Here is a 14,530-nt window from a genome sequence, read left to right on the forward strand (position 1 = left end):
GAAAGGATTTATTAAATTTATTAATTTAACAAATGTATAAATAATAATTTTGAATATTTTTTTTGGCGTAAATATATATATATATATATGACAATGATATGGTTAAAGTCAGTGGTCACGATGACGTCACTTGAACGAAGGGAAAAACTCATTTTATATTCATACATGCTCCCACGGATGATTCTGATTCTTCCGAACCATTAAACTTAGCAGCATCACCACGTAAAATGATGTCGTGTAAAACACGGGGCGACAGGTTGCAAATGATTACTTGCGATGACATTCACTATTATATATATATATAAAGGAATAATATTCTGTTCACTCCAGTTTTTTTTGGCTCACATTACAAGCACTTAAATTGCAACTCGTTATTTTTCAATTACATTAATTTTGAAATATGATTTGTAATAATATTCTATTTGAGTGAACTTCTTCGACAAGATACATGTCATTAGAAGAATATTAACTCATTAAATACATTTTATTATCTAAACCATTATAAGAAATTTTTTTTAATTTCTAATGGGATTTTTTCTAAATTCTCTAAAAATCTGAATTAGTAAAAATTTCACTGTTTTAAATTTAATTAAAATATATATATATACTCAAAATAAAAAAAATATATATGTCTCTGTTAAATTTTTGGGACAAAATAATTTTCAGCTGTATAGAATATTTTTTATTTTATAAAAGAAAATGTTTTAAAATAGAAATAAATTTTTTGTTAATTACCTTTATTTCTATACGTATATAGTTTCTTTATAAAAAAAATCATAAAATGTCCTTCATCATTAACTCATATTTCAATTTTGCCACTTTTCCTATTTGCAATTTAAATCCCACTGGTTGTAATTCTTTCATTTTGAAAGTGTGAAAAATTAAATCAAGAAACTGCCTTTCATTTCTCTTTTATAAATTCCTTACTTCCCGCGTGAGCTTCTAAAGAAAGCAGCGATGTGTCTTAAGAATATAAAATTAAGGTAGAAATTTTAATTAAAACCTAGTTTTAAATTTCTCAAGATTTTTCTTAACGAGAATATAAATGTGAAATGTATATTGCTCTAAATAATAAATTAAATTTCAAGATGTCAAAAAAAAAATAAAATAAAATAAGCAGTAAGTTTTTGAAAGGAAATTTTTCTAAGCAATACAATAAAAATTTAATAGAAGATTTTTTAAAATATGATATAAATACTAAAATTAAGAGTCTAATTCAAGTGATGGATGCATTTACCATAGCAATTCAGCTACTTTTCTAAGATGGAATTTGCCGTCTATTTTCAAGAAAATCGATATCCTGTGAATTTAAAATCTCACATGAAGTATTTCAGTAATAGAGTATTAGATTTCTTGTCAAAACATTTCGAAAATTGGTTCGCGAACGACAACCCACCCGATACGCCCACTTTTTTTTATTGAAACGCTAATCGGTAACAGGATATTTTCTTTACGATTTGAAATCCGCTTTCTACGGAAAGTGCCTATTAAGAATTAGGGGACATGTCTAGAAAATTTCAAATCTTAAGTTTCACGAATTTAGAATTAAAATTTTATTGAAATTAATTATATCAGTTATCACGTTAATTGAATAAACAAAAATTCTATAATTAAAATAACTGTATAATTTTGGTTATTCCTAATCAGAAAATTTAGGTAACATAACCTAAAAAAAAATAATGTTTAAATAACAATAAATAAATAATAATGTTCTTAGGTTATGTTAAAAATCGTTGCTTATGCATAAAAACTTTTAATTTTGATTTAAATGCAATTTCGAATTTTTTAAAATGTAAAAAATAAAAGTATTTAAAATTTCACTGCACGGAAAAAAATAGTTTTTGAAACATTCGTAAACTAGTTCTTCACTTTTGGACGGGCCCAAAGTTTGGAAATCTTTCATTAACTTTTTTTTGTGCGCGTGCGCAGACATTGTTTGTCATGAAGAGAGTGATGAACGTTCGTGAAATCTTTGAAAAAGTTAATGAAAGATTTCCAAACTTTGGGACCGTTCAAAAGTGAAAAACTAGTTTACAAAAGTTTCGCGAACTATTTTTTTCCGTGTGAAGCTTTTTTAAAATTTAAATCACTATACTTTTTTCTTTAAAAATACAAAAATTCACAGTTGGACTAAATTTTGTTTCAATTCTTTGTCTAATTCTTCCTTTACGACTGTGGACTAAAAAATGGACTTTAACATTTTTATGCAATCTGAACAGTATCAACTCTTATGTATCACTTTTTCTATAGTTAATTAACTAGAAATTCTTTAAAAAATCTAGTAAAAGTGTATCAGAAAAAACTTAGGATTTACTACTAATATACTGTTGCTAATTTAATAGTTGTGATTACTATTTTTATTGGTTGGCGTAACTATCTTATTAATTGGTTAATTAATTATTTTGTTGGAATAACTATTTAATTAGTTACTTTACGAACGAAATGGTTAGGCTGACTAACTAAATGGTAACAGTAACTAATGTAAATTAGCAAAAAATATTCTTACTATAACGAAATGGTAATCGCAACCAATTGTTTCTCTCAGTGAATTGTTTAATTAATAGTATATTAAATTAATATATAGGTAAAAAATATAAAATATTTCTTAATAACATTTTAAAATATTTTTTTTATATTACCAACGACGTCTTTATTTTTGTCTTTAAACGTATAATATATATATATATATATATATATACTTGTAGTCCTAACGAATAACACTTAGAAAATTGAAGGAGAGGACTGAGTGAAAACGATCGCAAAATGGAAAAGGAATAAAAAATTTTTTTTTTGTGGTTCTGTAGACATACGATGCTAAGGTGCTTTGCGAACGTAATAGTCCAATTTGTCGGTAAAGGAAAATACGGATGGTTGCTGAAGAGTAAAAGAGCTCAGGTCTCTATACTATATATATTTATACTCGTATTTATATAAAGCTGAAGTGAAAAAAATCTGAAGAAAAGAAATACGGTTTATACGATCAACGTCCAAGAAAATAATAATAATATAAATAATAATAAAAATAATAATAATTTAAGTCAATAAACATACGAATTATAAATAATAATGTTCTTTAGATGAATTAAATATATTTTCTTGAGATAAAAAAATAATTTTGCATAGGTATATTTAGATTAGTAAAAAAATTTTTTTTTCGTGCTATAATCAATATATATTGTCGCATCAAATAAAATAAATATATAATATCTGAAATTTCTCAACTCTAATATATATATATATATATATATATTATTTGAAGTGCACGCGCGTCTCATGTCGGATCCAATCATTTCATTTCCCCTTGCGCCCTTATGAAAAGAAGGATATCGATTTCATCGTAAACGACTGAAAAAATTTTTTTTTTCTATGAAAAGAAACGTATTAGACAGGGTCTGACAAGGAGATTGGTGCTTATAGGTTAAGAATGAATGTAGACAGCTTTTGCTCTTATAAACGATTTTAAATTATATCCCAAAATAGAATTACAAGACTAACGCGAACATAAATTTATAACCCAAGCAATTTTATCGACAAGTGAAGATTGAGAAAAATTCTAATTCACCTCCTCTATATTGGAATATTTTTAAAAAAATATCAAAAAGTTTTAAACAATAACGTTTTCTTTTACCTGCACAGAAAAATAAATAAAATTCTCAAAAAATGTAGATAAATAGTCTGAATTAATTTTTTGATTCCTATTTTTTTTTATCTCTATATGTATATATATATATGTGAAAGTAATAATATATATATATGAAGTAAGAAGGCACTAAAGAGAGACAAGGAGAAGAAATATACACATGAGAGATTCTTTTTCAATCGCCCCAGCCCAAAAAGTCAATGTTCTGGGATTGGCTTCATACTTTGGTAAATTGTTGTCCTATATGATAGTAATAAATCCCTAAAATATAAATTAATTAAAAAAATATTTGTAGAAAGTAGAGGGGGTTGAAGTTTTGACGTTAAGGGTAACATTGTCATTTTCAAATCCGTTTAACTATGACAAAAGTTAATGGATTTTAATTTATCTATAATGAATTTTATTGCATTTTTCACGTACTTTTCAAAAATGTATACGAAATTAAAAAAAAAAAAATTTTAACCCCTTTTTTGTCAAAATCAACCCTTATTTTTCGATTTTCACCCCTTCGGGTATTTTTTTTTTTTTTTTTTTATTTTCATTGGAAAGCTGAGGTTTTTTCCGATGAGCTATGTAAATATGAAAATGGGACAACAATAATTTTGTGAGAAACAGAATATTAAAGTAGGCGGTGCCGATAAGGGTGCCGTTAAGGGTAACATTGTCATTTTCAAATCTGTATAACTATGACAAAAGTTAATGGATTTTAATTTATCTATAATGAATTTTATTGCATTTTTCACGTACTTTTCAAAAATGTATACAAAATTTAAAAAAAAAAATTTTTGACCCCTTTTTTTTCAAAATCAACCCTTATTTTTCGATTTTCACCCCTTCGGGAATTTTTTTTTGTTTTTTTTTTATTTTCATTGGAAAGCTGAGGTTTTTTCCCATGAGCTCTGTAAATATGAAAATGGGACAACAATAATTTTGTGAGAAACATAATATTAAATTAGGCGGTGCCTATCTAAATCCTCAAAGATGATCTCCAGGTACACCCCTTATCGGCACCGCCTACTTTAATATTCTGTTACTCACAAAATTATTGTTGTCCCATTTTCATATTTACATAGCTCATCGGAAAAAACCTCAGCTTTCCAATGAAAATAAAAAAAAAAAAAAAAAAAATACCCGAAGGGGTGAAAATCGAAAAATAAGGGTTGATTTTGACAAAAAAGGGGTTAAAAATTTTTTTTTTTTAATTTCGTATACATTTTTGAAAAGTACGTGAAAAATGCAATAAAATTCATTATAGATAAATTAAAATCCATTAACTTTTGTCATAGTTAAACGGATTTGAAAATGACAATGTTACCCTTAACGTCAAAACTTCAACCCCCTCTACTTTCTACAAATATTTTTAGCGCGGTGAAACTAGCGAGCCGCCAGCCGGCAGACAGCAGACAAAACCATAGGCGTCGACGCTACACTAAATGCCACCACTAGCAAATTGGAGCTGCTGGCTATAAATTTTTCCAAAAAAAATTTTTACAAATAAAAAACCTGCTAATAAACATTCCAAGAAGGTTTTCCAAAAAGAAAAATAAAAATACATTAATAAATAAATTTTTTTAGTCAATTTTAGTGAAAAAAATGAAAAAAAAACGACTGTCTGCTACAAGCGGCTGGGGCTGCTGGCTATTTATTTTTCCCAAAAAAATTCTTGCGTATATGAAACTTGTTAATAAACATTCCGAGAAGATTTTCCAACAAGAAAATCCAAAATTCATTGAAAATTAAATTTTTTGAGTCGGTTTTAGTGAAAAAAAATAAAAAAAACGACTGTCTGCTACAAGCGGCTGGGGCTGCTGGCTATTTATTTTTTTCAAAAAAATTCTTGCGTATATAAAACTTGTTAATAAACATTCCTAGAAGATTTTCCAACAAGAAAATCCAAAATTCATTGAAAAATAAATTTTTTGAGTCGGTTTTAGTGAAAAAGAATAAAAAAAAATCAAAAAAACGACTGTCTGCTACAAGCGGCTGGGGCTGCTGGCTATTTATTTTTCCCAAAAAAATTCTTGCGTATATAAAACTTGTTAATAAACATTCCGAGAAGATTTTCCAACAAGAAAATCCAAAATTCATTGAAAATTAAATTTTTTGAGTCGGTTTTAGTGAAAAAAAATAAAAAAAAAACAAAAAAACGACTGTCTGCTACAAGCGGCTGGGGCTGCTGGCTATTTATTTTTCCCAAAAAAATTCTTGCGTATATAAAACTTGTTAATAAACATTCCGAGAAGATTTTCCAACAAGAAAATCAAAAATTCATTGAAAAATAAATTTTTTGAGTCGGTTATAGTGAAAAAAAAATCAAAAAAACGACTGTCTGCTACAAGCGGCTGGGGCTGCTGGCTATTTATTTTTCCCAAAAAAATTCTTGCGTATATAAAACTTGTTAATAAACATTCCGAGAAGATTTTCCAACAAGAAAATCCAAAATTCATTGAAAATTAAATTTTTTGAGTCGGTTTTAGTGAAAAAAAATAAAAAAAACCAAAAAAACGACTGTCTGCTACAAGCGGCTGTGGCTGCTGGCTATTTATTTTTCCCAAAAAAATTCTTGCGTATATGAAACTTGTTAATAAACATTCCGAGAAGATTTTCCAACAAGAAAATCCAAAATTCATTGAAAATTAAATTTTTTGAGTCGGTTTTAGTGAAAAAAAATAAAAAAAAAACAAAAAAACGACTGTCTGCTACAAGCGGCTGGGGCTGCTGGCTATTTATTTTTCCCAAAAAAATTCTTGCGTATATAAAACTTGTTAATAAACATTCCGAGAAGATTTTCCAACAAGAAAATCAAAAATTCATTGAAAAATAAATTTTTTGAGTCGGTTTTAGTGAAAAAAAATAAAAAAAACCAAAAAAACGACTGTCTGCTACAAGCGGCTGGGGCTGCTGGCTATTTATTTTTCCCAAAAAAATTCTTGCGTATATAAAACTTGTTAATAAACATTCCGAGAAGATTTTCCAACAAGAAAATCAAAAATTCATTGAAAAATAAATTTTTTGAGTCGGTTTTAGTGAAAAAAAATAAAAAAAACCAAAAAAACGACTGTCTGCTACAAGCGGCTGGGGCTGCTGGCTATTTATTTTTTTCAAAAAAATTCTTGCGTATATAAAACTTGTTAATAAACATTCCGAGAAGATTTTCCAACAAGAAAATCCAAAATTCATTGAAAAATAAATTTTTTGAGTCGGTTTTAGTGAAAAAGAATAAAAAAAAATCAAAAAAACGACTGTCTGCTACAAGCGGCTGGGGCTGCTGGCTATTTATTTTTCCCAAAAAAATTCTTGCGTATATAAAACTTGTTAATAAACATTCCGAGAAGATTTTCCAACAAGAAAATCAAAAATTCATTGAAAAATAAATTTTTTGAGTCGGTTTTAGTGAAAAAAAATAAAAAAAACCAAAAAAACGACTGTCTGCTACAAGCGGCTGGGGCTGCTGGCTATTTATTTTTCCCAAAAAAATTCTTGCGTATATAAAACTTGTTAATAAACATTCCGAGAAGATTTTCCAACAAGAAAATCAAAAATTCATTGAAAAATAAATTTTTTGAGTCGGTTTTAGTGAAAAAAAATAAAAAAAACCAAAAAAACGACTGTCTGCTACAAGCGGCTGGGGCTGCTGGCTATTTATTTTTCCCAAAAAAATTCTTGCGTATATAAAACTTGTTAATAAACATTCCGAGAAGATTTTCCAACAAGAAAATCAAAAATTCATTGAAAAATAAATTTTTTGAGTCGGTTTTAGTGAAAAAAAAATCAAAAAAACGACTGTCTGCTACAAGCGGCTGGGGCTGCTGGCTATTTATTTTTCCCAAAAAAATTCTTGCGTATATAAAACTTGTTAATAAACATTCCGAGAAGATTTTCCAACAAGAAAATCAAAAATTCATTGAAAAATAAATTTTTTGAGTCGGTTTTAGTGAAAAAAAATAAAAAAAACCAAAAAAACGACTGTCTGCTACAAGCGGCTGGGGCTGCTGGCTATTTATTTTTTTCAAAAAAATTCTTGCGTATATAAAACTTGTTAATAAACATTCCGAGAAGATTTTCCAACAAGAAAATCAAAAATTCATTGAAAAATAAATTTTTTGAGTCGGTTTTAGTGAAAAAAAAATCAAAAAAACGACTGTCTGCTACAAGCGGCTGGGGCTGCTGGCTATTTATTTTTTTCAAAAAAATTCTTGCGTATATAAAACTTGTTAATAAACATTCCTAGAAGATTTTCCAACAAGAAAATCCAAAATTCATTGAAAAATAAATTTTTTGAGTCGGTTTTAGTGAAAAAGAATAAAAAAAAATCAAAAAAACGACTGTCTGCTACAAGCGGCTGGGGCTGCTGGCTATTTATTTTTCCCAAAAAAATTCTTGCGTATATAAAACTTGTTAATAAACATTCCGAGAAGATTTTCCAACAAGAAAATCCAAAATTCATTGAAAATTAAATTTTTTGAGTCGGTTTTAGTGAAAAAAAATAAAAAAAAAACAAAAAAACGACTGTCTGCTACAAGCGGCTGGGGCTGCTGGCTATTTATTTTTCCCAAAAAAATTCTTGCGTATATAAAACTTGTTAATAAACATTCCGAGAAGATTTTCCAACAAGAAAATCAAAAATTCATTGAAAAATAAATTTTTTGAGTCGGTTATAGTGAAAAAAAAATCAAAAAAACGACTGTCTGCTACAAGCGGCTGGGGCTGCTGGCTATTTATTTTTCCCAAAAAAATTCTTGCGTATATAAAACTTGTTAATAAACATTCCGAGAAGATTTTCCAACAAGAAAATCCAAAATTCATTGAAAATTAAATTTTTTGAGTCGGTTTTAGTGAAAAAAAATAAAAAAAACCAAAAAAACGACTGTCTGCTACAAGCGGCTGTGGCTGCTGGCTATTTATTTTTCCCAAAAAAATTCTTGCGTATATGAAACTTGTTAATAAACATTCCGAGAAGATTTTCCAACAAGAAAATCCAAAATTCATTGAAAATTAAATTTTTTGAGTCGGTTTTAGTGAAAAAAAATAAAAAAAAAACAAAAAAACGACTGTCTGCTACAAGCGGCTGGGGCTGCTGGCTATTTATTTTTCCCAAAAAAATTCTTGCGTATATAAAACTTGTTAATAAACATTCCGAGAAGATTTTCCAACAAGAAAATCAAAAATTCATTGAAAAATAAATTTTTTGAGTCGGTTTTAGTGAAAAAAAATAAAAAAAACCAAAAAAACGACTGTCTGCTACAAGCGGCTGGGGCTGCTGGCTATTTATTTTTCCCAAAAAAATTCTTGCGTATATAAAACTTGTTAATAAACATTCCGAGAAGATTTTCCAACAAGAAAATCAAAAATTCATTGAAAAATAAATTTTTTGAGTCGGTTTTAGTGAAAAAAAATAAAAAAAACCAAAAAAACGACTGTCTGCTACAAGCGGCTGGGGCTGCTGGCTATTTATTTTTCCCAAAAAAATTCTTGCGTATATAAAACTTGTTAATAAACATTCCGAGAAGATTTTCCAACAAGAAAATCAAAAATTCATTGAAAAATAAATTTTTTGAGTCGGTTTTAGTGAAAAAAAATAAAAAAAACCAAAAAAACGACTGTCTGCTACAAGCGGCTGGGGCTGCTGGCTATTTATTTTTCCCAAAAAAATTCTTGCGTATATAAAACTTGTTAATAAACATTCCGAGAAGATTTTCCAACAAGAAAATCAAAAATTCATTGAAAAATAAATTTTTTGAGTCGGTTTTAGTGAAAAAAAAATCAAAAAAACGACTGTCTGCTACAAGCGGCTGGGGCTGCTGGCTATTTATTTTTCCCAAAAAAATTCTTGCGTATATAAAACTTGTTAATAAACATTCCGAGAAGATTTTCCAACAAGAAAATCAAAAATTCATTGAAAAATAAATTTTTTGAGTCGGTTTTAGTGAAAAAAAATAAAAAAAACCAAAAAAACGACTGTCTGCTACAAGCGGCTGGGGCTGCTGGCTATTTATTTTTTTCAAAAAAATTCTTGCGTATATAAAACTTGTTAATAAACATTCCGAGAAGATTTTCCAACAAGAAAATCAAAAATTCATTGAAAAATAAATTTTTTGAGTCGGTTTTAGTGAAAAAAAAATCAAAAAAACGACTGTCTGCTACAAGCGGCTGGGGCTGCTGGCTATTTATTTTTCCCAAAAAAATTCTTGCGTATATAAAACTTGTTAATAAACATTCCGAGAAGATTTTCCAACAAGAAAATCCAAAATTCATTGAAAATTAAATTTTTTGAGTCGGTTTTAGTGAAAAAAAATAAAAAAAACCAAAAAAACGACTGTCTGCTACAAGCGGCTGGGGCTGCTGGCTATTTATTTTTCCCAAAAAAATTCTTGCGTATATAAAACTTGTTAATAAACATTCCGAGAAGATTTTCCAACAAGAAAATCAAAAATTCATTGAAAAATAAATTTTTTGAGTCGGTTTTAGTGAAAAAAAATAAAAAAAACCAAAAAAACGACTGTCTGCTACAAGCGGCTGGGGCTGCTGGCTATTTATTTTTCCCAAAAAAATTCTTGCGTATATAAAACTTGTTAATAAACATTCCGAGAAGATTTTCCAACAAGAAAATCAAAAATTCATTGAAAAATAAATTTTTTGAGTCGGTTTTAGTGAAAAAAAATAAAAAAAACCAAAAAAACGACTGTCTGCTACAAGCGGCTGGGGCTGCTGGCTATTTATTTTTCCCAAAAAAATTCTTGCGTATATAAAACTTGTTAATAAACATTCCGAGAAGATTTTCCAACAAGAAAATCAAAAATTCATTGAAAAATAAATTTTTTGAGTCGGTTTTAGTGAAAAAAAAATCAAAAAAACGACTGTCTGCTACAAGCGGCTGGGGCTGCTGGCTATTTATTTTTCCCAAAAAAATTCTTGCGTATATAAAACTTGTTAATAAACATTCCGAGAAGATTTTCCAACAAGAAAATCCAAAATTCATTGAAAATTAAATTTTTTGAGTCGGTTTTAGTGAAAAAAAATAAAAAAAACCAAAAAAACGACTGTCTGCTACAAGCGGCTGGGGCTGCTGGCTATTTATTTTTCCCAAAAAAATTCTTGCGTATATAAAACTTGTTAATAAACATTCCGAGAAGATTTTCCAACAAGAAAATCAAAAATTCATTGAAAAATAAATTTTTTGAGTCGGTTTTAGTGAAAAAAAATAAAAAAAACCAAAAAAACGACTGTCTGCTACAAGCGGCTGGGGCTGCTGGCTATTTATTTTTCCCAAAAAAATTCTTGCGTATATAAAACTTGTTAATAAACATTCCGAGAAGATTTTCCAACAAGAAAATCAAAAATTCATTGAAAAATAAATTTTTTGAGTCGGTTTTAGTGAAAAAAAATAAAAAAAACCAAAAAAACGACTGTCTGCTACAAGCGGCTGGGGCTGCTGGCTATTTATTTTTCCCAAAAAAATTCTTGCGTATATAAAACTTGTTAATAAACATTCCGAGAAGATTTTCCAACAAGAAAATCAAAAATTCATTGAAAAATAAATTTTTTGAGTCGGTTTTAGTGAAAAAAAATAAAAAAAACCAAAAAAACGACTGTCTGCTACAAGCGGCTGGGGCTGCTGGCTATTTATTTTTCCCAAAAAAATTCTTGCGTTTATGAAACTTGTTAATAAACATTCCGAGAAGATTTTCCAACAAGAAAATCCAAAATTCATTGAAAATTAAATTTTTTGAGTCGGTTTTAGTGAAAAAAAATAAAAAAAACGACTGTCTGCTACAAGCGGCTGGGGCTGCTGGCTATTTATTTTTTTCAAAAAAATTCTTGCGTATATAAAACTTGTTAATAAACATTCCTAGAAGATTTTCCAACAAGAAAATCCAAAATTCATTGAAAAATAAATTTTTTGAGTCGGTTTTAGTGAAAAAGAATAAAAAAAAATCAAAAAAACGACTGTCTGCTACAAGCGGCTGGGGCTGCTGGCTATTTATTTTTTTCAAAAAAATTCTTGCGTATATAAAACTTGTTAATAAACATTCCGAGAAGATTTTCCAAAAAGAAAATCAAAAATTCATTGAAAAATAAATTTTTTGAGTCGGTTTTAGTGAAAAAAAAATCAAAAAAACGACTGTCTGCTACAAGCGGCTGGGGCTGCTGGCTATTTATTTTTCCCAAAAAAATTCTTGCGTATATAAAACTTGTTAATAAACATTCCGAGAAGATTTTCCAACAAGAAAATCAAAAATTCATTGAAAAATAAATTTTTTGAGTCGGTTTTAGTGAAAAAAAATAAAAAAAAAACAAAAAAACGACTGTCTGCTACAAGCGGCTGGGGCTGCTGGCTATTTATTTTTCCCAAAAAAATTCTTGCGTATATAAAACTTGTTAATAAACATTCCGAGAAGATTTTCCAACAAGAAAATCCAAAATTCATTGAAAATTAAATTTTTTGAGTCGGTTTTAGTGAAAAAAAATAAAAAAAAAACAAAAAAACGACTGTCTGCTACAAGCGGCTGGGGCTGCTGGCTATTTATTTTTCCCAAAAAAATTCTTGCGTATATAAAACTTGTTAATAAACATTCCGAGAAGATTTTCCAACAAGAAAATCAAAAATTCATTGAAAAATAAATTTTTTGAGTCGGTTTTAGTGAAAAAAAATAAAAAAAACCAAAAAAACGACTGTCTGCTACAAGCGGCTGGGGCTGCTGGCTATTTATTTTTTTCAAAAAAATTCTTGCGTATATAAAACTTGTTAATAAACATTCCGAGAAGATTTTCCAACAAGAAAATCAAAAATTCATTGAAAAATAAATTTTTTGAGTCGGTTTTAGTGAAAAAAAATAAAAAAAAAACAAAAAAACGACTGTCTGCTACAAGCGGCTGGGGCTGCTGGCTATTTATTTTTCCCAAAAAAATTCTTGCGTATATAAAACTTGTTAATAAACATTCCGAGAAGATTTTCCAACAAGAAAATCCAAAATTCATTGAAAATTAAATTTTTTGAGTCGGTTTTAGTGAAAAAAAATAAAAAAAACCAAAAAAACGACTGTCTGCTACAAGCGGCTGGGGCTGCTGGCTATTTATTTTTCCCAAAAAAATTCTTGCGTATATAAAACTTGTTAATAAACATTCCTAGAAGGTATTCCAACAAGAAAATTAAAAATTTAGTTTTTTATTTGTAAGAATTTTTTTTGGAAAAATTAATAGCCAGCTTCTCCAGCCGTTTGTTAGCAGACAATAGTTTTTCATTAATTATTATTGTTTGATTATGTAAGTGTAAATTGTTTGTTAACTAATCATATTTATGTTAAAATATGTACATGTAGTATCATAATGTAATGTGTGAATCATAAAACTGTGTTTTATTTTTGTTTAAACGTTGCTGCCCAATTTGCTAGTGGTGGCGTTTAGTGTAGTGTCGACGCCTATGGTTTTGTCTGCTGTCTGCCGGCTGGCGGCTCGCTAGTTTCACCGCGCTAATATTTTTTTAATTAATTTATATTTTAGGGATTTATTACTATCATATAGGACAACAATTTACCAAAGTATGAAGCCAATCCCAGAACATTGACTTTTTGGGCTGGGGCGATTGAAAAAGAATCTCTCACATGCGCAACAAAATCCGAGGGGTAAAGTGAAAATCAAGGAGGAATTAAGAGTCGAGGGTGGTAACGTTGGAGGAGGCAACAACGATATTAATTAAGAATTAACACGCTTGCTAAAACTGCCTTTAGTTAGTAAAAGCCCGAGTCTCGAGTTGCGGTTCGTTTGCACTCGTTTCATATTTCCACTGTTACCGGATATGAAATTAAATTTCGAAAACTAAAAGTTTATTCACAGAATTCATTATTAATTTAAAAATATTTTCCTTCCATAAAATTTATTTATTCACTCAAAATCAATATGAAAATTTACTAACTTGGAACTATAAGCAAATAAATTTATTTAGAATAATTATAATAATTGAATGAAATTACAAATTTTTTCAAATATATAAAATTAAAAATTAATTAAAATTTTAATTAATCTCCATTTATGGAATATGCAATTATTATCTATTATACACCGAAAAAAAAATATTCTTGTATTCAGAGGAAAATTCCTCTTACAGAATCCTCTTGAATTTTATTCTTAAAACAAGAGTATTACTCTTTAAATGAGAATATTTTCCTCTAATTTCAAGAGGATCGAAACAAAAGGACTATTCTAGAGCATTCCTCTTATATACAGAATAATCTTTTTAGAATAAAAATAATACTCTTAGAATTTAGAATAATCTTCTATGTTTAAGAATATTCCTCTAACTTCTAAAAGGATTTCCCATAGAAAGTCGCTCACGCGCAAAGATGATTGCGTCATATCATTTACGTCGCGTCATAAATCGCATATCATACGTGAAAAAGTTTTAGTTTCTGTGTGAAAAAAGGGGAATAATATTTTAAATATCTTGATAGAGTTGCAACTTACACAATATGTGCCTATTTTTGTAGGTAAAAGAAATTTTTAAAAGTAATTTTTAAGAAAATTTAAATAATTTTGAGGTTATGCTATTTAAAAATTTATTTTATTACGATTTTTATTTATTTTAATTTTATTTGAAAATTTATTTAAAATAAAATTTCAAATTTAATGAATTATATGTTTTGCGCATAAAAATATTATTATAAAAATAGATTGATAAAAATAGTTGATTTATTCAAAAAAATTAAAATCAATTTCAATTTATTTATACTCAAATAGATATAAATCATGGAATAACAAATTTTATTCCTTTTAATTTTATAGATTATATCTATGACATACAAATTAGATGATTGCATTTTTATTATTTCAGAGTTCTTTTTAGGATGATATTTTCCTCTTAAAATAAGAGTATCCTCTTAAATTAAGAGGAAT

The 14,530-nt window shown here is 28.0% G+C and overlaps 1 protein-coding gene across 4 annotated transcripts in view; it reads left to right on the plus strand.

Moving 5' to 3' along the window:
- Positions 1–14,530, plus strand: part of LOC127287042 (visual system homeobox 2-like) — a 101,499-nt gene that overhangs the window by 27,755 nt on the left and 59,214 nt on the right. The gene's annotated exons all lie outside the window — the stretch shown is intronic.

Source organism: Leptopilina boulardi, unplaced genomic scaffold (genome assembly GCF_019393585.1).
Source record: "Leptopilina boulardi isolate dan_hultmark-lab unplaced genomic scaffold, ZJU_Lbou_2.1 LbouV2_367, whole genome shotgun sequence".
In the NCBI taxonomy this organism is placed as follows: Eukaryota; Metazoa; Arthropoda; class Insecta; order Hymenoptera; family Figitidae; genus Leptopilina; species Leptopilina boulardi.